Below are 25,664 nucleotides of genomic sequence, written 5' to 3' on the forward strand. Positions count from 1 at the left end.
GACTAGTTGCTACTAGCGCCGCGGCTTCTCCACCAAGCTCGCTTCTGTGTGTGCCGTAGAGTGAGTGCCTGTGTTTGCCGGGGTGCACTCGACGCCGATCGAGGCCCCGTACCTGACATATACCCTTCTCTCGACACGCTCATCAGTGCCCCCGGCTACTATTCCCGCAGCGCCAACTATGATTTGCTACACGCAACCGACAAAGTCCCGTGCGGAAGCACCAGCTCGCGCGAGCTCTTGCACCACTGTTGCGCCATCTATGAGAGAGAGGTAGTGATAGCTGCCGAGTTTCGCACCACGACAGCCAGGGGGAAGTGCGGCGCTCGCGTCCGCGCGGGACTACGCGGGACGGACGGGCAGCAGTGAGGTTCCGCGCAGACAATTTGCCCCTATTAGGGGAATTTTCGTCCCCAAATTTGGAAGAAGAGAAGGAAGGGAATCATTGCGATATTGCAGGGAATTTTGATAATTGTGAAGCAAACATTAGAATGATGCCTTTCAGCGAGCAATCACTTTGACAAACAACAGCACACCGTTTTCAGTGCACGAGCAAAACTTGGACCAGGTCGGCCTCAAATTCTAATAGCCTTCATTGTTGAACATCTGGTGTGCTGTTTCAGTACAAAACTCGAACTGCAATTTCTTGCATCAATATTCGATAACCTACTCAGGATCTCTAAAAAAGGGGCTAGCCACCAGTGTTAGATCGTGCTATGGAACTCTGTCTACGGGGAAGGTATGTGGGGAACCAAGACTAGAAAGTGTCACATTCAAAGTTGAGTTCTCGTATTGCTGTTCAGCCGAAATGCTGAATAAACTGTAATATTTTCGAAAACACAACCGCATTTGAATCATTTCGGAGGTTTCACCTGCCAAAATCGCGATTTCTTAATTTTGACCACGAATGGACCTTTAATATGCCCCCAATGCACGGGAAACGGACGTTGCATTTCCCCACATCGAAAGGCGGCCGCCGTAGCAGGGATTCGATCCGCCGACGTAGTGCTTAGTAGCGCGACACCATAGCCGCTGAACCACTGCGACAGGTGTTTGAGGTGATATATATAATATCGTAAGAAGCCAACAAACAAAGCCGCCAAGGACAAGACAAGGCATATTACTTGTACTTAATTATCGAATTATAATAAAAAATGAAAGTGAACGTATATATATATATATATATATATATATATATATATATATATATATATATATATATATATATATATATATATATTAGTGCAGTAGGAATAACTTCATTCACTAAAGAAAGGAGTACGACGGACATTGTTCTTGCAAAATATATTGCTGCCGTTTCGGCTGGTGGACCAGCCTTTGTTAAGGTTATACACTGAAACAAAATATACATATGCAGGGAGATTTGCGGTGATTTTTAGGAATTAATTAGGGAAAATAATCGCAAATAGGCAGTTTTCGTGCATAGAAATGGGAATTCTGCTGCACGGTACGGAACGTCACTGGGCCCCTCGTACGTTGACGAAAACTGTGTCCGGCAAGCCAGATGGATCCGTATACCATACGTTAAGCCTCACATATTAGGCAAATTTTGTTGTGCGAGAATATATAGTCCCATTTAGCCTCTTATTTATTCCATTCGATGGTTTTCAGATAATAAAGAACTAAAGGGGTACTGTAAAATACTAAACATTATTACACCCCCCCTCCCCCCCATCGTGAGACTGTCACCTATACTTAGCTACACGCGTTTTTGAAATAGTCGTAATTTGTTAATGCGTGTGCACCGTGAAATTGCGGAACGAACTGAAGTGACTGTGAACGTATAACAGTTAACGGCTCCAAGTAAACGGTTGTAAGCTTAGCACGCAGCACAGCATAACCTCGAAGAACATTAAAAATGGTTACGTGCATCTTCAACAATCCCGCGCGAAATTGTGGAAAAATTCCTGTGACACCTAACATTTTCATTGTGGCTGAATGATTGGCGAGGCAAGTTTTCTTCTAGTAGCCTTGATTTATTCTGGTGATTGCCAATTTGCAGCGAAATATGACATGACGACAAAATAATCAATGGCGTTCACACCCGACTAAAGGTTTATAAAGGTCATTTACGGCTAATCTAAGCCTTGACGTTTTGCAAACCTAAAAAATGCAATTTACGTCATTATTAGTCGCGTAGATGGAAGTTGCCGCTCAAGCCTACTGTTTCGTGCAGTGCGACGGCACTGGAAGAAGCACAAAAATATCCCTGGTGAGGACCACAGCCCCTTATCCTGCCGCCGGCATACGCGTGCCGGTACTTGAGACAACTCTTCTTGCTCTGAATGTTAGTTCACTAAGATACTTGAGTGGTCTATGAGTCCTGAACTTGAGTACATACTATACGCGGCGATCATTTCTCATGGAGGCCGGAGCCTCCATCTCCTCCCACCGACCTAGGCACGCCGGTACTTCTGACACAACTTTTGTTGCTCAGAAAATTTTTTCACGGAGATACTTGAGTGGGCTATAAGACCTGCACTAGAGTACAGACTACACGGAGCCACCATTTCTGGTCGGCGCCAGAGCCTCCCACTCCTGCCACCGACCTAGGCATGCCGGTACTTCTGACGAACCTCTTGTTGGTCAGAAAGTTTCTTCAGTGAGATACTTGAGTGGGCTATGAGACCTACACTAGAGTACTGACTATAGGGGTCGACCAATTCAAAGTATTCCGGAATTTTAAAAAATCACCTTTTGCAGATAGCGTAACTCTTTTCTCTTTGAGCTGGATTACTCGAAGAGGCGAACATTACTAGAACGAGACACCGAAAAACGTATTCAACTAATTAATAGAAATTCACGAACTCCTAAAGAATTACTTTAGAACAAATATTGTAATTTATGAATTCTAACAGGCCTTATTGCAAAGCGTATCCACTTGAAATGAATCTCCAGGATGACAACAGTTTTGAAATCTTATTTACCAAAATGTGAGTTGAAATACATGCGCGTTGAGGTAAATAAAGCGCACAGCTGGGCTAGCTTGAAGAACGACAATTTTACGCGTGTACATTGCTTTAAACAAGTCGGAGAAATCGAGAGAAGACGAAAGGACAGGTCGTACTGTCCTTTCGTCTTCCATCTACTCTAAATACTACTAAATACTAAATACTTAAAATTATGATATTCAAGCTAACCCTGCTGTCCACTTTAAGTACTGCTCTTTCTGGCGCCCAGGGCCTATTCTTGCTGCGTCGTTCGTTCACCAGCGTCCCACCTGTCCTTTCCTCTTTCTTCATCTATTGATTTTTACTATTTAAAGCACGGAAAATACATGAAGAATTCCAGTTACTTTTGTACTTTATTGCACAAAAGACCGTTTTGTCAAATAAGTAAGCAGGACAGCGCATTTTTGCGCTTACATTCTGTTGTCATTCTGTAAATTCAAGTGGATACGCCTTTTAATCTCACCGGCTAAAATTCTTAAATTGCAATGTGCGCTGTAATAAGTTAATTAGTGTTCTTTCGTTTAATTAGTTGAATATATGTATCGACTTCTTATGTAAGTAATGTCCGCCTCTCTGAATAGTTCTCGAGGACTAGAATTAGGTTGTCTGCAACAGGTGGTTCTTTAAAATGCCGGAAAGCTTAGCAATGATCATCCCGTAGAGAAAGCTCGAGAGACCACCGTAAACACCGGAGTCACCAGCGTTCTTTACTGCTTTCGCCTCCATGCACCGGCCCTTTTCACAATTTTTGTTGCAAGATGGAGAGGTGGGCGAGATTGTAGTGTAACATGCTGTGTGCAGCGCGACGAGATGCATACCAAGACAGAAGCCCAACGCTGTCGCTGCTTTCTTATAAGGGCCACGTCCTCGATGCCACCTACTACGAGTAATATATTCGTGCACGTTTCATATCGGTGTCTCAATTTTGTTTTCTCTGCTTGTTTGTTTTCTGTGCAATTTTGTTTTCTAGGCCAGGGTTCAGTTGAAATTCAAAACTACGAGGAGGCTACTGCCATATGTTATAAGTCACGGATCACATGCCCGAAGCGCATGTCCATATCAAATTTCTGGTCTAGAGTTGAATTACGGGCAGGTTAGATCACGAGTCAAATAAATGAGAAATTTTGCACCTGAATATAGTCTTTCGGTGCCTGAGTTCGTCCGCTCTTCTTTGTGGTACGTGTGTTAGCTTAATGGCCCTCTCCTAAATGATATTAGCTATTTCCGTCACCCTGAAGACACCAAATGCCTGTGCGAAAAGCAAAGTAATGCTTTCAAGCACTATGGCTGCAGGCGTTATGCAATGCTTCAATGGGCAAATGTCATGGTGAGAATTACGTATTTTTTCGGGCTTGAAGTTTCGTCCGCAACCCTTTAGAGCTAGCTTATAACATTTCTCAGGCTTGTAGTACTGGCAGTACCTTTTCGTATGTTGCGTATTTCTGCACAAAATAACAATAAATAAAAGCTCCGTTTTGCATTACCGAGTGTCATGCCGAAATAACACTGTGGACGCGAAAACAGTAAAAGCGGTAGGTTTAGCTACGAGGGCAAAGTTAAGCAACTTACTCGTCGTCAGCTGTAAATATAACATTGTGCATTAAAATATTGCCTATCTCAGTGTAACAACTGTCGCACACATGCGATAGTGATTTTCAAGAAAACAGGGACGAAATTCACAGAGATTTTAATTCGTAAGTGCTCTTTCCCACTCGCCAGTCACTTTCGCTAATATGTACAGCATCATGATTGGCTGAATTTTTTTACTTACCAACAATTCTAGCGAAGCAGCTCTTTGTTAATACGGGCCCAAGTCTGGAGGGGCACACCTGTACGCTTTCGGTTACAGTGACATGCACGTGACCTACTGTCGAAAGGATCTCGAATGTGCTAGGATGCCTCGATGAAGTATTGGGTTCTTGCTTTAAAGGATTTGGGTTCCGGTGCAGCTCAAGTTTGCTGACACAAAGACATGAAAAAAATAATCATCAAGGAGCAACTCAATGGAACGCTGATATGTCACAATTTATGAGAGAGTAGCGGTAAGAAGGTTTCTGGTTGTTTCCTATAAATTGCGTTCGCCACGGGAACATACAAATAATAAAAACAAGTTAGGTATGTTTGGGAAAGCTGTACTTCCAATAAAACTTTTTTAAAGCGTACACAGCTGCGATGAACGATTGTAGTGTAAATTACGAAGCACTTCCTGAAATGGGCGTTAGTGTCTTGTCACGCACTTAATCACATCCAGCTGTGTACACGCCTGCTTTCTCGGCATGCTAAACATTATTCTGAAGTCTACATTAGCGTAAATATAGCTTAAGTCTACAGAGACTCTCTTTGGCGCAGTAATTTGGTATACTACTACAGCATATGTAGTCGCATGAGTGGAAGAAAAAGTGTGAGCGGGGGGAACGAGGCAGAATGACGCTTTGCCCCGTCTGGCCTTGAAGTGTGAGGCGTATTAAATAAACCCCGTTTCTTTCGTGTCATAATAGCTTGTTTGGACGTTGCGGGGTAATTGAAGTAATGATGGACCCGGAAACATGTATTCTTCGCCGCAGTCGTCGCCTCGCCGGACTACCACCATCGCCAGCTGACATGTCCAACGATGGAGATGCTCAGGGTCCGATGCCTGCCGCTCTGGGACCAATGCCTGATGGTAGGCGGCTCTACTACCGAGGACCTCTGGTTTTCACCGGGAAAGCAGATGAAGATGTGGACGAGTTGCTTAGGCATTACCAACGAGTGAGCAAGTGCAACGACTGGGAAACTGCCAACTAAGCAACGTTGAGTTCGCACTCGCTGACACTGCCCCGATGTGGTTTGAAAGTCATGAATCAATATTAACGACGTGGGAGCGTTTCGCTAATTAGCTAAAGGAATGCTTCCGTGATTCGTACGAAAAAGAAGTAACGTGCAAGCACACCCTGGCACAGTGAGCACATATACCAGGGGAGACTTACTTGCACTACCTACATCGAGGATATTTTGAAATTCTGCAAGCAAACTAACACAAGAATGTCCGAGGAAGACAATGCCGGGCACCTGCTTAAGGGCGTAGCAGAGGAAGTGAACAACTTCCTAATCGGCAAGGCCAGTCGCGCTTCAGTGTCTGGCGTCATGAAGCACGGCCGTATGTTTGAGGCCTAGAATATGCGCCGAAAAACACCACATTTTGGCCGATTGGCAATGTTACCACTGTGGTCAGTATCAACATGAGCTCTTCATTTCACCTGGCGTCGACCATAAGACGGATCCTCCACGAGGAAATGCTACAGTAAATGTAGCTACATGAGTGGAAGAAGAGTGGGAGCGGGGGAAAGGAGGAAACGAAGGCGGGCCTTTTGACCCGTCTGAGGCTTGCTTAGCAGCCTATTAAATAAAACCCGTCTCTTTTGTGTCGTAACAATACTCATACACTTGTGCGCTGCAGCCAACATATTTTTTTATTACTTCACTTCTAATATTCCAAACAACCACGGTTAAGCTGTTCTGAACTGCTTGTTTTCATCAGCATTTCCAGGCGACAAAGACATAAATATTAAGTATAAGGGGAAGCTTTGTTTATTTCTACAAAACTAGCGCAGAATAACAAAAAAGGCGTAGTTTAAGTTTATTACTCCCCCCCCCCCTCCCTATGAGCTGCATAAGACATTCCATATGCACACAATTATTACAACCATACCTCCGCTTGTAACTATGGTGCACATACGACCCTGGCGCCTGAAAGCGTGCAAACAGAGGCAGTTCATAGTAGTTTGTTAGTTAAAATGTCAGGTAAACATTTGCAACAGGAAGGCATAAACGGAAACGCTAAAAAAACAGAAATGATGGTAAATGTTATAGGGGCTCTGTAGGCTTGAAGCTGTCTTTGTGTTACGGTCTCAGTCGTCACAGTAATGCTAATTGCAATTGGCACTGTAGCGCACATAAAGCAGGATGTGATGAAGGGTGCGCATTTCTTTAAGACTCTCTCTCAGTCGCTGCATGGACTACCATTGTTCGAGATTTTCTCAGCGTTTTCAGAGACAAATCTGTGTTTACCGAAAATCAGCCAAAATGTTGTCGTAAGCACGTATGACTGCGTGCAACTGCTAGATGCGCCAAGCAATCTTTGCTCCTTCTGCAGTTCAGTCACGCGGTTGGGAGTTTGGCTTCCGGATTAGCCTGCAGGATGGCACGCTCGGCATCACATACGCAAAAATACTTACGTAGTGCTTCTAGAAAATGTATTTTTCTGGCACAAACATAGCACCTAGCGGAATCACTAGCACCGTGACAGCGTCATTCCATGCAACTTCAGTATGTAGAACGAAGTTGAGATTTCCCTACACGCCTATTGAATTGCAGTTAGCCTTTAAATTTTCTAACAGCAACATTGCAAAGCCTTATACCGATGAGTAACTTTGATTGGATTCTTACCATCTCCAGTCTCTGCGTCGTGAAATGAAAAACGTACGAAGAAAAATACCTTTCATCACAAGAAAATAAAGTTCTGTTATGGCAACTTTGGTAGAACAATAGAGTTTGCTACTCGCAAAGTTTATATTTCCAGTAACACAAATTGCTGTGCGTTGTCGTAAAACTATGAACACACACCTGTCTCTCAAAGCCATGTGTTCATTAGGTAAGGAACCATGAACAAAACAGCTATCGTTCAAGACCGAAAACCGTATTTGCCTCTCGTTGTAAGAGCACTTTAAACGTGAAATGCCCGTTTACAAGAAAAATCACGGCCACGGCAGCCGCATTTCGATGGGAGCGAAATGTGGAAACACCCCTGTACTTAGGTTTAGGTGCACATTAGACAATCCCAGGACGTCCAAGTCATAATCAGATCGTGGTTTCGGCACGTAAAACCTCACAATTTTATTGTTTTTCCATGAAAGCCAACAACGTCAGCATAACGTTTTATACCCACTAATGGAATCAATTTGGAATATTTCAGCACTAGATTACAGCTCTACGGCAGCGCAGCATGAGGTCCGGATGTTAGAGTTTAGGGGTTTACTAGATTCAGCGTCGCCCATATTGGAATGCGAGATCGCTTTGTCGTGAGGGCATGCGGGAGAAGTTGACCCAGCACTTTACCTACTTGGCACACCATCGCTTATTTTATTGCCTTCCTCAACTACAGTAACGTCGAAGTGGTGAAACTAGCGTAGGGTTCTTCACTGATATCTAATTTATCGCTGTTTCTGCGTTCGTCACTTGAAGCTATACACTGATGGCTGGCACAAAAAATGTCGCTATTGCCGCATTTGTCTAAGAAAAAAACCCGCCGTGGTTGCTCAGCGGCTATGGTGTTCGACTGCTGAGCACGAGGTCGTGGAATTGAATCCAGGCCACGGCGGCCGCATTTTGATGGGGGCGAAATGCGAAAACACCCGTGTGCTTAGATTTAGGTGCACGTTAATGAACCCCAGGTGGTCGAAATTTCCGGAGTCTTCCACTACGGCGTGCCTCACAATGAGAAAGTGGTTTTGGCACGTAAAACCGCATAATTTTTAAAGGAAAACAGCCATTAACGTCCGCTTGACCTCTAGAATGACAGTTTGAAGTGCAATTCGGTTATTAGACAGACTATCCGCGAGCTGCAGGCCGACACTGCGCCGTTCGCAATTGCGAACAAATGTTATATGGTCGGTGAACTTATCACTAGTCTTCGGTTCATTGCCTCTGATAAACCCTCTCCCTCCGAAACCGCCTTCTATGAGGTACAAAACGGCTCATGCTTTAAAATTTGCAAAACGAAATTCGGATTTGTTGTCACGGCACGTTTTATTTCCTTTGTCAAAGGTACACGCATTCATCTGAAATATACTCCATCACCACCGTCATTATAATAAAGAACTGTAAAGCCTGTAAGAGGGCGTGTCCTTGGGGGTGAAGCGTAGCTGGCACCCTGTAGGGAACAAAGAATTTAGCAGTGTGGCGTATTACGTTATGAAAAGCAGCTGGTGTTATGGCAAGCAATTCCTTTCATTAAAATTCTGCAGTCACAATGAAAGAAGATTACCCCTATTATACTGTGCCAGGTGCATTTCTTTTAGGAAGTACAGCAATTAAAGAAGTCTCTATTTTGTGGACTTATTATCTACGTAAAAACAATAGAAATACGCCAATAGTTCCATACAAAAATGCCGAATAAGCAACAGTAAGGTTCATTAAAATTTTCGCTTTAGCCATAATAATTTTTCCGCTTGAATGCTAACTCAGCCTTCCCTGTCTAAATGCGAATGGGAGTATGCTGCATGAATTTGAAGTACGCAATCCGCCTTAAAATTGCGAAAGTGGAGGAAGAGAGAAAACAAAGACGCTACTGTCCTGGGCACATTCAATACACACCAGAACCAAAAGTATCGGGCGTTATTTTACTCGTTTTCCACAAAATTACTCCTCACGCGGCTACTTACGTTGTTCGACAGCTGTAAAGGCACGAAAAAAGAACACACTGTTATGTCACATAACATCACTTTTTGCCTAAAAGCCCTCGCTTAGGAGAGCAGCATAAAGCGCGGAACACATGATCGTCAACGAGAATGCATGCATTCATGGTGACACGCCGCCAGCAGCTGCTTCAAAGTTTCAGACGAAGACGTGATTGTCGTGACAATGTCTGCTATGTCATTCGAGCCCTTTCCCTCTTTACGAATGAAATTCGCGCATCGATTACAAAAGATGTTGCGGATTGCTAAAGCTTCAACGGTCTGGCCAGAAACCACGTTGCACCACCATTATCGCTGTTCTGAACATCCAAGAAATAATATTTATTGAAAAACACGTATGTGGCTGAATGAAAAGAACACCAGGAACACGACACGCGTGTCGATGTATTCCCCTCTGCAGTTACAATGAGACATGGGCGCGGACAAATCTTCGCTCACCGTAATGTTACGCGAAAGGACAGATTTGCGTTGTCTCCAGCAATAAGTCCCGTCGACGTGGATAATGGATTCTTGATGAACAGAGTGAAATATAACTGACAGAGAACAGGAAAGCATGCTGATGGCACCGTAAATGCCTAATTCGCGGGCGCTTGCCTCCGAGGATTTCCATTATGTTCGAAGGGTTACTAGCTTCGTTCATCACACCCATTGATCATGGAAAGAGGCGCTTAAATCAGGCGGTAAAACTTACTGCCATCGAAACTTGAAGCACGAGGAGTTGAGGGAGAAAAAGAAAAGAGTCAGGAAAGAAAATTCTGCCGGAGACGTCCCTAGTGTATGTGGAGGTAAGCGAAGCTTTCTGTTGTTACATTCCGCAGGTCATTTTGGAGCACTCCAGAGCTCTCTGGAAGCGTGCATTACACTCGACTGGTCAAAATCAAGCCTTCTGAACACATTCAGCTGCTTCGTTTTGAGCACCGTACTCCAGCTCGGAGCTCTCGCAGGCGCCTCACGTTCGACCAGGGAACGCGACCAAGATCTGATGGAGTTCCGGTCACGTGGGTCCTGCAGCTTCCATGCTTGTCATGGCGTCAGCCGCGGGGACATACTCCCGCGCCTGCGCACCTTGTTTGTTTACAACAGCTGAAATGCAGACATGCATTTCCTCTTCCAGACTCCGACTGTTCTGGCGAGAGGGTGCAAGTTCCGCTTGCTCATGCTTTCTCTGGGTCCGATGATGAGTTGGCTCCGCGTCGTTGCATATGGAGTCATAGCGTGACAGGGACCAACCGAATGTTACATTACTTTAGAGAACGGTGCATTTAATCCCGACACATCATGTGTACAATGTGGAAACACTTCATTTACAGATTCCAGCATTGTGGCACGATAAGAGACGCTCAGAAAACTCCCTCGGCCACCATGGCAAACCTCACAGAGCAAGTGCAAGTTTTATCAGCATATAAACGCGTTGAATTTGAGGACACGTACGACATGCTCAACTTTGAAACGCGCCACAGCGACACAGCACAGCACACCTATATAAACTTAGAGAGCGGAAACTGTACCTTCTACAATGAAACGGAAGTAAGAGTATCGGTAGCATTGTCAACTAACGTATGCGACTGAGAGGTGGCGCTGGCAAAATCAAAACTAATATCATCATTACGTAGTGAGCAATATGACCGCTACGGTAGCGGCTGACGGGGCTCGTCGCGCAGCTCGCTCGCTGGTTTTGGGAGTTTTGTTCCAGCTGTCGGGGCGGTATTCGTGTGTACGGTACTCTAACAGGACTACACGTATCTTTACTAAGGTGACCAAAAGGCCGCAACTGGCAAACAAACGCTTGAAAGAAGTAAGCTTACATTGTTTACTGGCAGTGGTGAATGAAGCAGTACATGCCCACAATTTTCGTAGAGGTCAGGTGGAGTTAATGCTGTCAGTCACTGAGTTTACAACCAACAGAAACATAGATAGTCATCTACTTAATGGACCCGAAAGCTTAAATCGAGTGAAGTTTTCTCATCGCGTTCTTCGTGCCACTAAAACAGCGAGAATGAAGCTTCAGAAACCGATATTTATGCTTGGTTGCCCTCGTACTTGTATTGCGTACTGCGCTGCATGACGTGTTTCATACTATACATCTATTGCCTGCGTTTGTTGATTCAGCTAGATTAAAAAAAGAAGCATAAGTGCTAGGCAAAAATGTACTGTTCGCAAGACAAGCTCGAGCTGCAATCTCCCATTGTTTTCATAACACGTTGCCGAGAGGCACGAAGTGTACGGGGGAAAAAGTTATGCTAAATTTCACATCACATATTGTCCGCTCTTCATATTTCTGCAGCAGATTTGGTGTTCAGGAGTGTCAGTAAAGGCTTTGACACAAGTGGAGTATTCGTAGCAAAGCGAGGAACGTTATGGTCAGAAAAATTCTTACGAGGACCTCTGAAGATATTGTGTGAATAAACAAGGACACTAAACAAATATTTAAGTAAGCCCGATAAAAGCTCACGGATGCTTGGGAAGCACAATTTATGGTTTCATGTGAAAAAACATCTCGGTTTGTGCATTCAAACAAGGCAAAGAACTGCAAAGAGATGAACACTTCAACAGAATAACATAGGTGAGCAAGGGAAGCGTCAGCCTGGAGCCAACGTTTCAACAAGCAAACATATTTCTGATGGCCGCGACGAAGACAAGTTCCCATGCTGAGGCTTCCCTTGCTCGTCCACTCTTTATTGGCAAAATTTTAAGCCAAACTTACTCCGAGTATATTTCAAAAACTTTCTTGGAACACACTGTGCTCAAGTTTGTCATCTACTGTTTCAAGAGAAAGAATAATTGTTTTTATTGATTTGTCATGTTTGAGAAGTCTGGAGTAGGCCGGTGGTATGAACTTGCCTCTTACGTTGCAGGGCTAGCCTACTTATTGACTTCATGCAAACCATACATGATGTTATTGTAGTTAACAAATATAAAATAATGCGCGTAACCACATCTAATTCTAATCCTAGTACGTACTATCTAAACAACCTTCCCTTAGATTTTGTTATGTCTTGTGGTACACATTACAAATAACTTAAATTGAACCAACGAGAAGAAAAGGGTTAACCGAGGGGCCCGATTTTTATTAGTCACATCATAAGAAGCCAGCGAACACAGACACCAAGGACAACATATGGGAAATTACTAGTACCTAATAAATGAAATGAAGAAACGATAAATTAATGGAAATGAATGTGGATGAAAAAACAACTTGCGCAAGTGGGGACCGAAACCAAACCTTCGCACTTCGCCTGCGATGCTTACCAATAGAGCTACCGCAGCGCTGTTTCCACATTCACTTTCTTAGGTATTTATGTTTCCTAGGGAACCCTGGGACTTTTAGCCAGCACCCCCACTCGCAGACCTTGGTGGCGGATGTGGAACATCCTTCCTGCCGCAGGCGTCACGAGCACGTGATCTTTTGGGTGAAGGTAACCGGTCAATAAACCCACACATGCTACCTGAACGCATCCATGTTTCCGGATTCGAGACACTCGTTATCTAATAAACGAGAAGAAAAGGGGTTAACCGAGGGTGCCCGACTCCAAGGACAACGTAGGGGAAATGAATTGTGCTTAATGAATGAAATAAAGAAATGATAAATTAATGGAAATCAAAGTGGATTAATGCGGCTAACTCCTCGTCCCTCTAGATATACACGAAGGGAAGGATGATAATGAAGAGAAAATCGAGTTGATCGACAGACACTGCGATGTCGGACCTACACCAAATAACATGGATGACGTCCAGGCTGAGCTTGTGAAGCGGGTTTAAGTGCTCAAAAGTCAATTCAATGTAGAGTGAGATGCAGGGAAGGCGGTAGAAGAAAGACTTCCAGCAGCCGAGGAAAAACTGCAGGGCCGTCATCATGCAAGAAAATGGTAGTGGCGATGTAATTAGATGGAATGCCGTCTGCCCGCTTGACAGGATCGGGAGTGCCGGGAAAGCGTGTGGAACGCGTGGAACGTGCGGTTTAGGCAGCTGGAAAGAAATTTACCGACTTTGAAGCTATCGAACAGGGAAAGCAGGAACGAACCAGTCAGAGTCCCGTGTCAAATCCGATTGAACTCAAAAGGATGACAAAGGGAGTCAGGAAAAGGCATCGGTAGTATGACAGAGGGAAAAGGTGATAATCGCCGGCGATGTAAATCTCACTAGGTGCTCAGTGGTGATTGTCGGGAGGGTAAAAGGCGACAAAAGAGTGGTGGTAGGGACGTTTCCAGAGCAGACATTGGGTCATGGAAAGAGCTAGAGAAAAGCTCGCGGATAATGCACAGAAACGCAACCTTGTAGCACTCACGGGCGACCTAAATGGCGTGCTAAACAGAAATGAATCAGCAATAGTCCAGCCTTACGCGAAGGGTGCAACGACCTGCGCGAGATGTCCCCTCGGGGGCAGACTGTGGTGTGCACGGTGCCGGAAGAACCTTTACGTGACACCAACGCACAAAGAGCGGTTGCGGCCGCTAATGAGAGTATATGTAGAGTGAGCCGAGAGAAAAGTTTCGAGGTTGTGGAAGTAAGCAAGGAAGTGAAAAGGTATGGTGCTTTTCAACGAGATGAAATCAAGGAAAGCAGATTTTCAACAAAATCACAGGCTTGTACGAGATGTGGCTGTCGACTTGCTGGTCGCAGAATTGCTTTCTGTGGAGACCCACGGGCACTCAGGAGGCCAGAGTAGGCCGTAATGAAGAAGGAGGTCCTCTAGGAGGAGCTCATACTAGCCTGACCGTAAGTAAGAGAAAAGGAGGAAAAGAATAAAGAAGAGGGCTCGCCGTGTAATAGGCTACCTAAACATGCAGCGCGGCAGAAGTAAAATTGGTTAGAGATTGAAGAGCAGCTAAACAGAGAACAAACAGGTGTGTATGCGGTTACAGAAACGCACCTTATTGACTTAGAAGGAGCGCCAGTGATTGGGAATTATGCTTGGAAAAGGTGCAACAGAACTAAATCCGAAAGAAAGTGATGAGGAGCCGGAATGCTCATATATCAGGGAGTCAAATGAGAAATAGTACGTTCAAAGTGAAAGAGCGTCTTTGCTTAACAGGCACACTGAGTGGAAAGAAAACGGCTGGGCGTAACGTATTTGTCGACGGGGAAAATTACAAAGAGAAGAATCAAGAGTTAGTGAAACGTTTAAGTGCAAATATTGTTACGGTGAAGGGAAGGAAGAAGTTGGATTGGACGAGAGGAAGACGAAGTCTGGCAGTCTGGCAACTGAGGTTAATGGCCATTAACCTCAGTTGTAAGTATACAGTATTTTACGTTCGTGGGCCTGCTTTCTTCCTGCAACACTTTGGTGGAGGTGCTGGGTAATTGTACTGCAGAAGGTAGCAACGCGTCAAAGGGCAAGGTGGGGCCGCGGCAATACAACAGGTAAAATGGTGAAATTCCGGCAGTTATTCCTGCAACAATATTAAGAGTTTCGGGAATCAAGCCAAAGTTAGCCTGTTTGGTGACATCAACGCTCACATACAGGATCTAGCTGATTATACCGACAACAACGGAAGGCAATGCTAGATCTCTGTGAGCAACGTAACCTCGTTAGCGCTTGCATGGTTCAACATCTTCTTTTAATGAATTGTGTTTGCCTGGCGCCGTCGCAGAAGGGAACAAATTACCAGATATAGCTGTCAACGAGCGTAAGCCCACTATCTTCAAACAACTGTTTACTGATCGCCTCAAACTCTAACCTTTATAAAGACCTTGCTGTGTGTTTCCTTCTTTTGCGATTGCTGATTCCCATTACGACTTTTCTTCTGATTTGCTTTCGCATTCTATTCAATGTAGCCCTTAGTTTCTTTTTCTTTTTTGAGTTCCGTTCTCAAACGAATCCACAGGCTGAGTTTTGGGGGAAACTGTAGCCATGTCCTTGTTACTATTATCACCTTATCTAATCCCCCACCCTTGTAATATCCCGACAGAAGTCCTTAAGGGAAACTAAATTAGGACGATGATGAAAATGATGATGATTAAGGGATCTATATGTTGTAGCCAGATCAAACAGGAAGTCGCAAATGGGCAACCAACCATTGATTATTCTCTCATGAGAGAAAAAATTTATAAGTTATGTGAAATTGTCGTTGACGAGGAAGGGTATAGCAGCGTAGGGATTGACCATAAACGCATTATTTTGAAAGTGGGATATGTTGTTAGGGAAGAGAGCAAGAAGTGAAGAATGACCAGTCTAAGTCAGAACCCTGAACAAATAACAAATATGGTCACAAGAGTGGAGAAAGAACTTAGTGAATGTCCAAGGAAAGAGTGGGAATATAGTGAATTTCCAAGTGTAACGACGAGAGAAAGAAGGAAAGAAAAGCAACATGGTTTTTTGGAAAAAGTGAAAGAAACCGAAAGGTTAGTGGAACGTAGATACACGGGAAGTAATCGATGAACAATGACACAAGAGCATAGGCAGGGGAAAAAACGCAGTTGCCGCAGTCTGAAGTAGACAAAAAATGGGAAATGTGCCGGAAGAAAAAATCAATGGTTCAGTTACTGGTTCAAGCAATGAATAAAGGAGGAAGAGAACGTTGCTTGTCAGAAATAGGTGAGAAAATGAAGGCCGCGCCTAGACTATTTATGAACCACAAGTCAGGGACAATACAACAACATCCTAGACGAAGATGGAAACAAGCTGGAAGGGGACGCGGCATTAAATTACACCCGACATATAACAGCCGAATCATTTCAAAGTGATGGCGAGATGGTTTTTGAGAAAAAGAAGAGCATGAACGAGAACCAGATGAAAAAGTAGCTGGTGTTGATAACCGAACACAAAATTCCTAAGTGCACAGCCACAGGGTTCGGCGAGGGTTCCGTTAGGCTAATTATTGAACTAGGACCAAAAAGTAACGAAGCTCTGCTGAAAGCAGTAGAATAAAGCCTACAAGATAGGCGAATACCAGGCAGTTGGCGACGAAGTACACTGAACTTAATTTATTAAGGTAGGCGGGAAAATATACAATTCACTCATACCAACCGTTTTTTACTGCGTGGGTAATATACCGGGTTGCAATTCAGGCGATTAAAACTGCAAGCAAAAGCAGAACATAGTGGCATAGCGGGAGAACTTCAGAATGACTTCAGCATTAGTAGGTGTCTGGATGATAACTTATGCGTTCTTACTCAATGTATTGAAATATAGAAGGATCGACATTTGGGCGAGTTGGTACAGGCTGAACTTCTTGAAGGGGCAGCGCCAGACGATGAAGACAAAAGGCAGGAAACACATAGGTCCTGCGTGTCTGAAATATCTACAGAAGCAAGGAGGCCGCTGAATGTGGCTTTTTCTGACATTACCACATGAGAACGTAGGCCGCAATATTTTGTGGGATATTCTGGAAGGGAAGGTTTAGCCAACGACTGTATAGAACTTTAGGAGATTTAACTAACAGGCAAAGCGATATGCAACCTTTCTTATACCTGTGGACATGGATGTGAGAATTTTGGATTGAAATTTAGTGCTAGAACATCAGGTTTTATGGCATTCAATGAAAACAGTGAAAAGATAGTGTCAATACAGGGCCAGGAAATACATCGGGTAAAAAAAATACGAAAACTTTGGTGTATAAGTAAACTAACGCAATAGATATATGGAAACACAGGGAAAAAATAGCAAAAGGGGAATTGAAAGGCGGCTATAATGAATCACAGAACGTTGTGGGGATACGAAATGCTACAGAAAGTCTGAGAATCGTCTAATAGTGCATAACATTATTTGGCTCAGCTGTTACTTTTGCTTTTGCTTACCTATGTGGCTAGGTTATGCCTATCTACCCATCGCTTTTTCCGGGATTAAATAATATTTCTCATTAATGGACAAATGTCAGCGTTTTTGTAGCATTTCTTTATCGAGTATCCCCCTATAACGTCGTTTCCGATCCGGTTCTGATCGCCTTCTTTCCGCTTGTTGCTGTTAATTATCTGCCAGTTTCTGTCGCTGTTTTCGTTGTTCCTTCTGCCGACCATGATATTCTCGTTGTCGTTCAGTGTTCCTACGCCGCTTCTCCGCTTAACCAAGTTTACGTTTCTTTGATGCCATTGCAAGACCTCGTCTCTGTACTTCGGCCGCCCACACGGCGATAAATAAATTGAGCCTAACCACTACCACAACAAATGTTTTACTGAACCACATCTTCCAATCAGTTATTCTTATTCTATAATTATTAATTCCATGAAATGTCTATGCCGAGGTGAGGGCGACGTTACCAGGTCTTTTTTTTTAATCGATTTCAAAGCTACTAATCATCTACAGTTACCCTATTATAACGACGAAATGTCTTAACCTAACCAATCGCGCACTTATTTCCCAGTTACAAGGGGTTACCGCACACACACGGTTTCTACAGGGTACTCGCAAAAGGATGCCTACGCATTAGTAGGTACGAGGTGCTCCGGAGTATCTGAAAAGGTGTCATATATAGTACCACGGTATACATATGGAAATTTCGATGTATGCTTGAAGTCAGAGGTACAATCAGGAATAGATAGCAGCCAAAAGTCAGTGAGACGCCTCGCACTGGGCGCTCACAGGGAGACTACAAATTAAGCTGTGCAGCGTGAGATGGGCTGGGCAAGTTTTGAAGTGAAGAAAGCTCAGAGTAAAATTAACCTTAAAGAACGACTGAGAAGCGTGGAAGAAAGTAAATGGGGTGGTAGAGTGCTCACGTATTTGTATAAAAAAACATTGGCTCACAGTGGAGGAAAAGAACTGGGAAGCTTACCAGCAAGTATGCGATGGGTATATATAGTAAGAAGCATGACAACAAATAAATGGGGGACGGCAATGTGAAAGAAACCTGCTATGAGTGAATACGTAAGAAGAAAAAAACGAAATAAGGAAATAAAGAAGTTATGATAACTCAAAGGGAAGCTCTTTACTTTTCGAAACACGATCAGGATGTCTTAGAACGCGTAGTTATAAAGTGAGGTACACAAAGCAAGAAGCTTGTGCATGCTGCGGCAAAGGTATGGAAACGATGAAACATGTTTTATTAGAATGTGAACGTATCTATCCAGCTGTCGATTTAGGTTCCTCTAGCGTCCTTGCAGCCTTTGGATTCAGAGATAGCAGGGAGAAAGTAAACATGCCCGCAACAGAGATTAGTAAAAGGTGATAGGAGGATTAGTGGCAGAAAAGTATGGAGACCATAAATAAGGGAAGCGTACAAAAGCAAAGTTCTTCACACTGGCTCCGATAGCTTGACGCTGGGAATTTTCGGGTGTGTGTGTGCGTGTGCTTGTAAGACAACGTTAGGCAAGACGTTCGGCAAAATAAGAACAAGAGCTAGGTGGGGCAACCCACCACCCTGTTTCAAAGAGGACACAGCATCCATCCATCCACCTTTACGTCGCGAAAAACGAACGAACGGAATGGAGCAGAAAATTAACCTCGGCACCTAGACGAATAATTCTATTGATTTAAAGTATCCACACGTTTGGCAATTTAAAATCTTTAAGCAGGTGCAAGACATCTGCAGAACACAGCACGCATAACAGCTCCGGCTGGCCAGAAGAAAGTGCACCCTGTCAACTTCGCATCTCAGTGGTGCATAAGATGATACTGACACGAACCGTCGGCGTTAGCCACCGCCCAGTGGCATACCAGATAACGTTTGCTTGATGCTTACTGCTCACACTATAGGGCGTGCACGTATCAGCTGAGCCGGAATACTAGTGCGCCTACAGACTGCGTGCGCACCACGCTCGCGCCGGCAGCGATAGGCAGAACGCTTCCTTTGCTCAGCCACCGAGGTGGATTGAGCGTCGACGTCGCCTCTACTTCACTTGGGGTGGGTTGGCAGCCAAACGCCCTCCGTATTTCTGGAGACTCTCTAACCCTCCGCGCGCGAGCTGCGCATGCGCCGTGAGTGTGACTGCACGACAACTGCGACCGCGGGACCGACGGCGTTATTGCGTCTGGAGCATCCGTGCAATTCCTATCGCAAACCTATTCCTGTCGTCGTATAATTTTGGCCATCCGTGGGAGGGCGGGCTCTCGTTTCGATGTAGAGACCTATACACCTGGCGGCGACAAAGAGCCCAAATTGAGCGCGCACAAATGAGCTATGGGTGTGAGAACTAAGAATTCTGAATACGAATTGATTGATTGATTGATTGATTGATTGATTGATTGATTGATTGATTGATTGATTGATTGATTGATTGATTGGTTGATTGATTGATTGATTGATTGATTGATTGATATTGAATATAACGTCCGAGCAAGACAGGGGCTATGCGAGGTGTCACTCTGGGGAACTCCAGAGTAATTTCTTTTCCTTGGGATATTTAACTTGCATTAGAATTTTTCTACAGGAGCATTTTGCCTATAGAAATGCGACGGCCGAAGCCGTAAGTGAATCCGGGACCTGAAGAGTCGAATGAATTTCCTAAAAAAAAATTAAGTATTCTATACGCTAAATTAATTAATTATGGGGTTTTACGTGACAAAACCACTTTCTAAATATGAGGCACGCCGTAGTGGAGGACTCCGGAAGTTTCGACCACCTGGAGTTCTTTAACGTGCGCCTAAATATAAGTACACGGGTGTTTTCGCATTTCGCCTCATCGAAATGCGGCCGCCGTGGAAGGGATTCGATCCCGCGACCTTGTGCTCAGCAGCCTAACACCATAGCCACTGAGCAACCACGGCGGGTCATATACGCAGAATTAGTGTACCCATCTTTCTAATGTTTGCTTATTAGACTAATTGCAGTTATTAAATATACACTTTTACTTTCCATTACTGCAGCCCTTCTGCGTATAAAATCCGTCCTACATATGACAGCTCTACCCCGGCATACTGTTGTTCCCAATCCAATCGAACACGTTGGGAAAACTTTGAATTGTCTAAAAAGCACCTTTCATTGTGAAAGATCAGAGCATCAGATCGCATCGCTGTTGCGCAGATAGTGAAAGTGAATGAGCTTTCTGAGAAATTAGTTCTACCGCTATGGTACAGGAAAGGTCAACTGTAGATAATGGTCACGTTTTGCAATATAAGCAAGTCATTATTGAAGAAGTTGACGAGTGTTAAAATCGATGCCAACACTATAGTTTCCCCAGTGTTACCCAAACTCGGAGCTTCTTGGGCCTGAGCTTCAATACAGCACCTAAGAATATTGTTTACACCGAGTCAATTTATCATTAGTCATGCGGACTTTGTATATGGGTTAGCGGAGCTTTCTCTTTGTAGTGGAAGCTTCACACGTCGCTATGGTTGTTGAAGAGTAGTTAAGGCAGCTGGGTTCCCACGACAAAACAGAACATGAGGGAGTTTCCACTCGAAATGAATTTTTTTTGTTCATACTATTTCATCAACACCAAGTCTGTTTGAATTGCCTTCGCCACTTTAACATCCGCTTGCAAGGAAATATAGTCGGTTTCTCCGCAAATCACGACGCGCTATTTACTACTTAGGTTACCACTTGCAACAATCTTTAGCGGACCGAAATGAGAATTGTACTAAAACAAAAGGCGGCTAAGATAGGTGTTTTTACGGTGTGCAAAAGAATGGTAAGCGTGAATAGTGACAAGTGTGAACAGAATACTTGAACTGGTGGATTCACTCGCGTGTTGAGAGAGTCGTTCATTGAACATATCGATACGTTTTGAGCTTGGTTACAAACAATCTAACAAAGACATGGACAAAGAGCGTCATGCGGCAACGGCTCTGCTTTGTTCAGTCAGTTTGATTTGATACCTACCTTTTCATTGCACGGAGCATAACGTGTACGAGACTTCAGTAAACAATGATATATCACCCGTCGTGGTTGCTTAGTGGCTTTGGTGTTGGGCTGCTAAGCACGAGGTCGCGGGATCGAATCCCGGCCACGGCGCCCGCATTTAGATGGGGGCGAAATGCGAAAACACCCGTGTACTTAGATTTAGGTGCACGCTAAAGAACCTCAGGTAGTCCAAACTTCCGGAGTCTTCCACTGCAGCGTACCTCGTAATCAGAAAGTGGTTTTCCCACATACAACCCCATAATCTAATCTAATCTAACAAGGATATATTCTGCTTTAGTGAGAATCAGATATAAGGAGTTACCGCAGATAGCATGGCCACTTGGTGCAAATAAAAGCATGTCTATTTCAGTACATTGCAGCGAGTGCAGATATCACCAAAGCTTCGAGAAGCTCAGTGAATCAAAATCAGGAGAGCAAGCATGTGAAATAACCGCATCTGAAATTACCGACCGACAGCGCATAAAATGTTAAGACACAATCCATGATGGTGTCGACGAAAGAATTGCGGTTATTCCGTTGAGGCGTTGCGTTGGCATCTTTCATAGTATGTTGACAGACCTAAATAGTCACTATGTGGTGGGATGACATATTCACATTATTTATTACCGTTTTAAGGAATATTGACTGTATTCATTGTAACAAATATTGCGGTGCTGCTTTCTTGTCCACTTTAGGTTGGAGCTGACTTTTCAATTTTCCCTAATTACTAACTTTATTATTGGGCCTTTTGGCGCGACTGGGGTGTTGTCGAGTTTAGGTGTAATATTATGCTGTGTGTGCGCGCGTTGGGAGGGGAGGCTTTAACACTATGTTACCGCACAACGACGGATGCCTCTGTCCGTAACTCAAGACGGGGGCTGACCGCTAGGATGGAGAGGCACACTGATGAATAAAAGTTGCATAAACAGGGATAGTGTGCCTCAGAATGGGCGGCCAATGTTTCGATAGGCGGACCTACTGAAACGTTCGCCAGCCTTCCTGCGGCATTTTATCGCTGTTTATGTATCTTCTGTCCATAATTTTGTTTCTGTGTGCGTATGAAACATTTATTTGCCTTTGAAACACGGGGGAGACAGTCTTTAGCTGCACACACATGCGTCGGTTGACCATCTAAAGGGATGAAAATGCACGCAAAGCACGTGTACAGACAGGCTGCGTGTGCAGAAGCAAGAAAAAACATCACGAGAAGAATCCGCGAGCTAATGACAGGAAGCACCGGATAAACTGCGAAGAATTTCACAGGAGTAAACGCTCACTTGGTAGGTCACCATATGTTCCCTGCGTTCCAGTGGCCGTGCCTTCGTCGCCTGAAAGCAAAGACAACCACCACCAATGAAGTGAAATTCCGTAACTCATAGTTTTTCACGGCACCGGTACCAGCTTAGAACGAGAGAAATCTCAGCTAGTTGGTAAGGATTCACAATGCAAAGAAGGGGTAAGGCGTGCAGACATGGACACAAGAGAAGTGGACTACACGAAAGCCTCTTGTGTCCGTGTCTGCACGCCTTAGCCTTTCTTTGCATTATGAAGCCGGTACCAGTTTCAAATCCAAAATAACTAGGTGGTGCTTAGGCGCATTTCTAGTAAGAAATATATTTCTTGAAAACTCAAGAGTTCGTTCCCACAAAACCCCGCATATATTTTTATGCGCTGGGTACAATAATACAAAATGTTGATTTATTCGCGGGAAACCACGCCAAGCCCATAGTAACGTTCTTGATATGCAGGAGCGAGGTTACAATTATGATAAATGCATTACTAATTAGGCTTTAGCGCAAGTATTTCTTTTTTTTTTTACTAATGCACTTTCCATGGCCAAATATAAAGGTTAACAAGATGTTTTCATTTATCCTTCTGTGGAGTGGCGTTTCGGCTTCGTGGGGTCAACATGCTGCACCGTGTTACATGATTTTTCAGATAAAGTTCTGAGACAAAGCTGTATTCTTCGACAAGTGGCAGGGCTGGAGCAGCTAGTCACCACGTCAAAAACGGCCGTGTCTTGCCCGCATTCTTTTGTCGAAGCGCCCAATTTACGGAGCATACGCAATGTCACTATTGTGTCACGTAAAATCAGAAGTCACCGTGATCTATTAAACAATAAGAATACGTTAGTTCCGGAATTCGCTATTGTTAGCAATATATGGTATGAATTCTGAGTCAATTTGCACTTTAAATATATTATATTCAAACGAAAAAATCAGGACTGTGTTTTGCATTGATTATTTACATTTTTTTTTCATCTTTTGTTCGTCACTCGGTCACATAAAGCTGCGCCCATGCTATCTCTTGGATCAGGCACCGAGCACATGGATCACAAGAAATAAACAGAGTATAAAGCAATTCTTACAAAATACGGTTTCAATAGCTGAAGATATAGGCGCATATGGTTAAGCAAAGTAAAATGTTCCCTAACGCCATGCAAATTAAAAGCACAGCTTAGCCCAACCGTGCATACCTTTTCCTTTAAATTTGTCAAGGATCTGCTTGATAAATACTACCGCTGAAGACGTATCACTTATAGAGTCCCATTTGACAGAAAAGGTTACGTCTGCCGGCATAGCAAGTTGATGTTGCGAGTTGTATCAGTGATTAGGCCAACAACCGCATAGACCCGTGTAAAGGCCGCACTTATATAATTTTGACGAGGTGCGGCCCTTACAAGGGACCGAATCCTTTCGTCGAAATGGGGCCAAAATGCTTAGCTGTACTGCCAGACGAAAATTCCGTAGGTGTGCGCTAATATCTTGAAAGGTCTCGGTACAATTCCTCGAAATGATAACGAAAAATGATGAATTGCCTATACCAATAGCGTTTGTACAGTGGGGTGCCTTTGCCTAGAGTGGAATATCCTTACCGACACTTCTCCGCACATAAATAAGTGTAATTTAAAACAGAAATGCTGACAAATGTAAAAATTGTCAAATTGTTGCGTTCGAAAGCAAAAGTGCGTGATTACCCATAACCTAAAGAATCTCGAGAAACAAGCGCGGAAATGCTTATCCCGTCGCAAGCGCCAATAGCAAATCAACTTATAATCAGCGGAATTTCTTTGCAGGACACAGAAAGCTCCTCTTAGAATGATCTGCTGTATTCCAAGGGGCCTGTCGTATTCGATCACGACAATTTGCCCCTTCGTCCCCTTAACCGGCACTATGATGCTAAAATACTTAATCATCGCGTTATTGCATCCTGCTATCCCGCCATCCCACCAGTGGTTCGCCATCGCTACACGTGTGACTGCAATGCTAAGTTCGCAACTGCTGAAAACACAGCTGCGAAAAAAGCAGTGCAACTTTGCAGCAAGTGAAACATCCAATAATTTGCGAAAGTGCACAGAGAGAAACTTTTCATTTTTTGTCTCGCATGTGGAAGGACCGCAGTAGAATCTACAACCGGTTTAGGAGCCAGAATTCCACGATTTCATGGCGCAGGCAGGCAGATATTTCAGGGCAGCGCAATCGGTGGTCCTCCGGGAGCGCCCGAATGCCGCATCCACTCGTACATAGCCATTGTACAAAAAATTGCCGAAAACCTACGCAATAACATGCACATGTTGCTCACCAAGGTAGCCGCGGTAGAAGTACATCTCAACGTCGTACTTGTACTAGGTACTGAGGGCTGCCGCGACGACGTGTAATAACACGGTTCAGGTCAAAGGCAAAGATTCTTTGTCTGCTTCTTCTTCTTCTTCTTGTTCTTTGCAGATGCACGCGCACACTCGAGCTTGACAATGGTGATGGTGATGATGATGATTCCTTCTTTAATAGCACAAACTGAACGTGAGATTAGACCAAGAACCCGGAGGTAATCTGATAAAAAACAAAAAAATTGCTAAATTGCAACTTATCTATGCTTTCCTTGCTCGAAAGAGTTTTTTTTTTTTTCTGTCCTTTCCAACACCCCAATGCCACTCGCGTAGCTCCCGCAGTGCAAGGCAAACAAAATTTTTCGCTGCGGTATGTGCAGAAGAGTGTTCTCCAAGAGAGAAGAATACATCCGTAAGTCCTGTTCATGTTTGCTTGTAAGTTGTGGGTAAATAAAAAGCTCAGATCAGTCAGCTCACCATCGTTTTAATAAAGCGAATAGCTGTCTCTTGCAACCATTCTTTTACGTATGGACTCCGGTGGCCGAGTATCTTGCTGGAGCGAAGTAGCAGAGCACGAGTGCTGCAGATCGGAGAAGCTGACCAGTGTCATGTGATCGTGATACCATAGAGTCGCGCCATGTGTCGCCACCTTCCACCCTCTCACCCTGCTCACATTCTTCGATCATCTTTTTTCCCACTTCCCTCGCCCCAGCGACATTGAGAATTGCTACCATTAGGGCTGCACTTCTTCACCTCAACTTCAGCCCCTCCCCCTGCCCCCAGATCACTCGTTGATTGGTCAGCGACGCGCTCGCAGAGGCGTCGGCGTCACGCTGTCGTCGCTTCCGGAAAAACGGGCGCAACGCACAGTTTAATACGTCAGGAAATAACACTGAATACGTTTTCATCTAATTATCTA

At 44.2% G+C, this 25,664-nt stretch overlaps 1 protein-coding gene across 2 annotated transcripts in view; it reads right to left on the reverse strand.

Annotated features, from left to right (window-relative positions):
• Positions 1 to 25,664, reverse strand: part of LOC126531979 (uncharacterized) — a 105,474-nt gene that overhangs the window by 49,691 nt on the left and 30,119 nt on the right. For both annotated transcript variants that reach the window (XM_055070799.2, XM_055070798.2), the window contains exon 2: positions 22,416 to 22,466. The gene's annotated coding sequence lies outside the window, so the exon portion shown is untranslated. The remainder of the gene's footprint in view (positions 1 to 22,415; positions 22,467 to 25,664) is intronic.

The sequence above is a fragment of the Dermacentor andersoni genome, chromosome 5 (assembly GCF_023375885.2).
Source record: "Dermacentor andersoni chromosome 5, qqDerAnde1_hic_scaffold, whole genome shotgun sequence".
Taxonomy (NCBI): Eukaryota; Metazoa; Arthropoda; class Arachnida; order Ixodida; family Ixodidae; genus Dermacentor; species Dermacentor andersoni.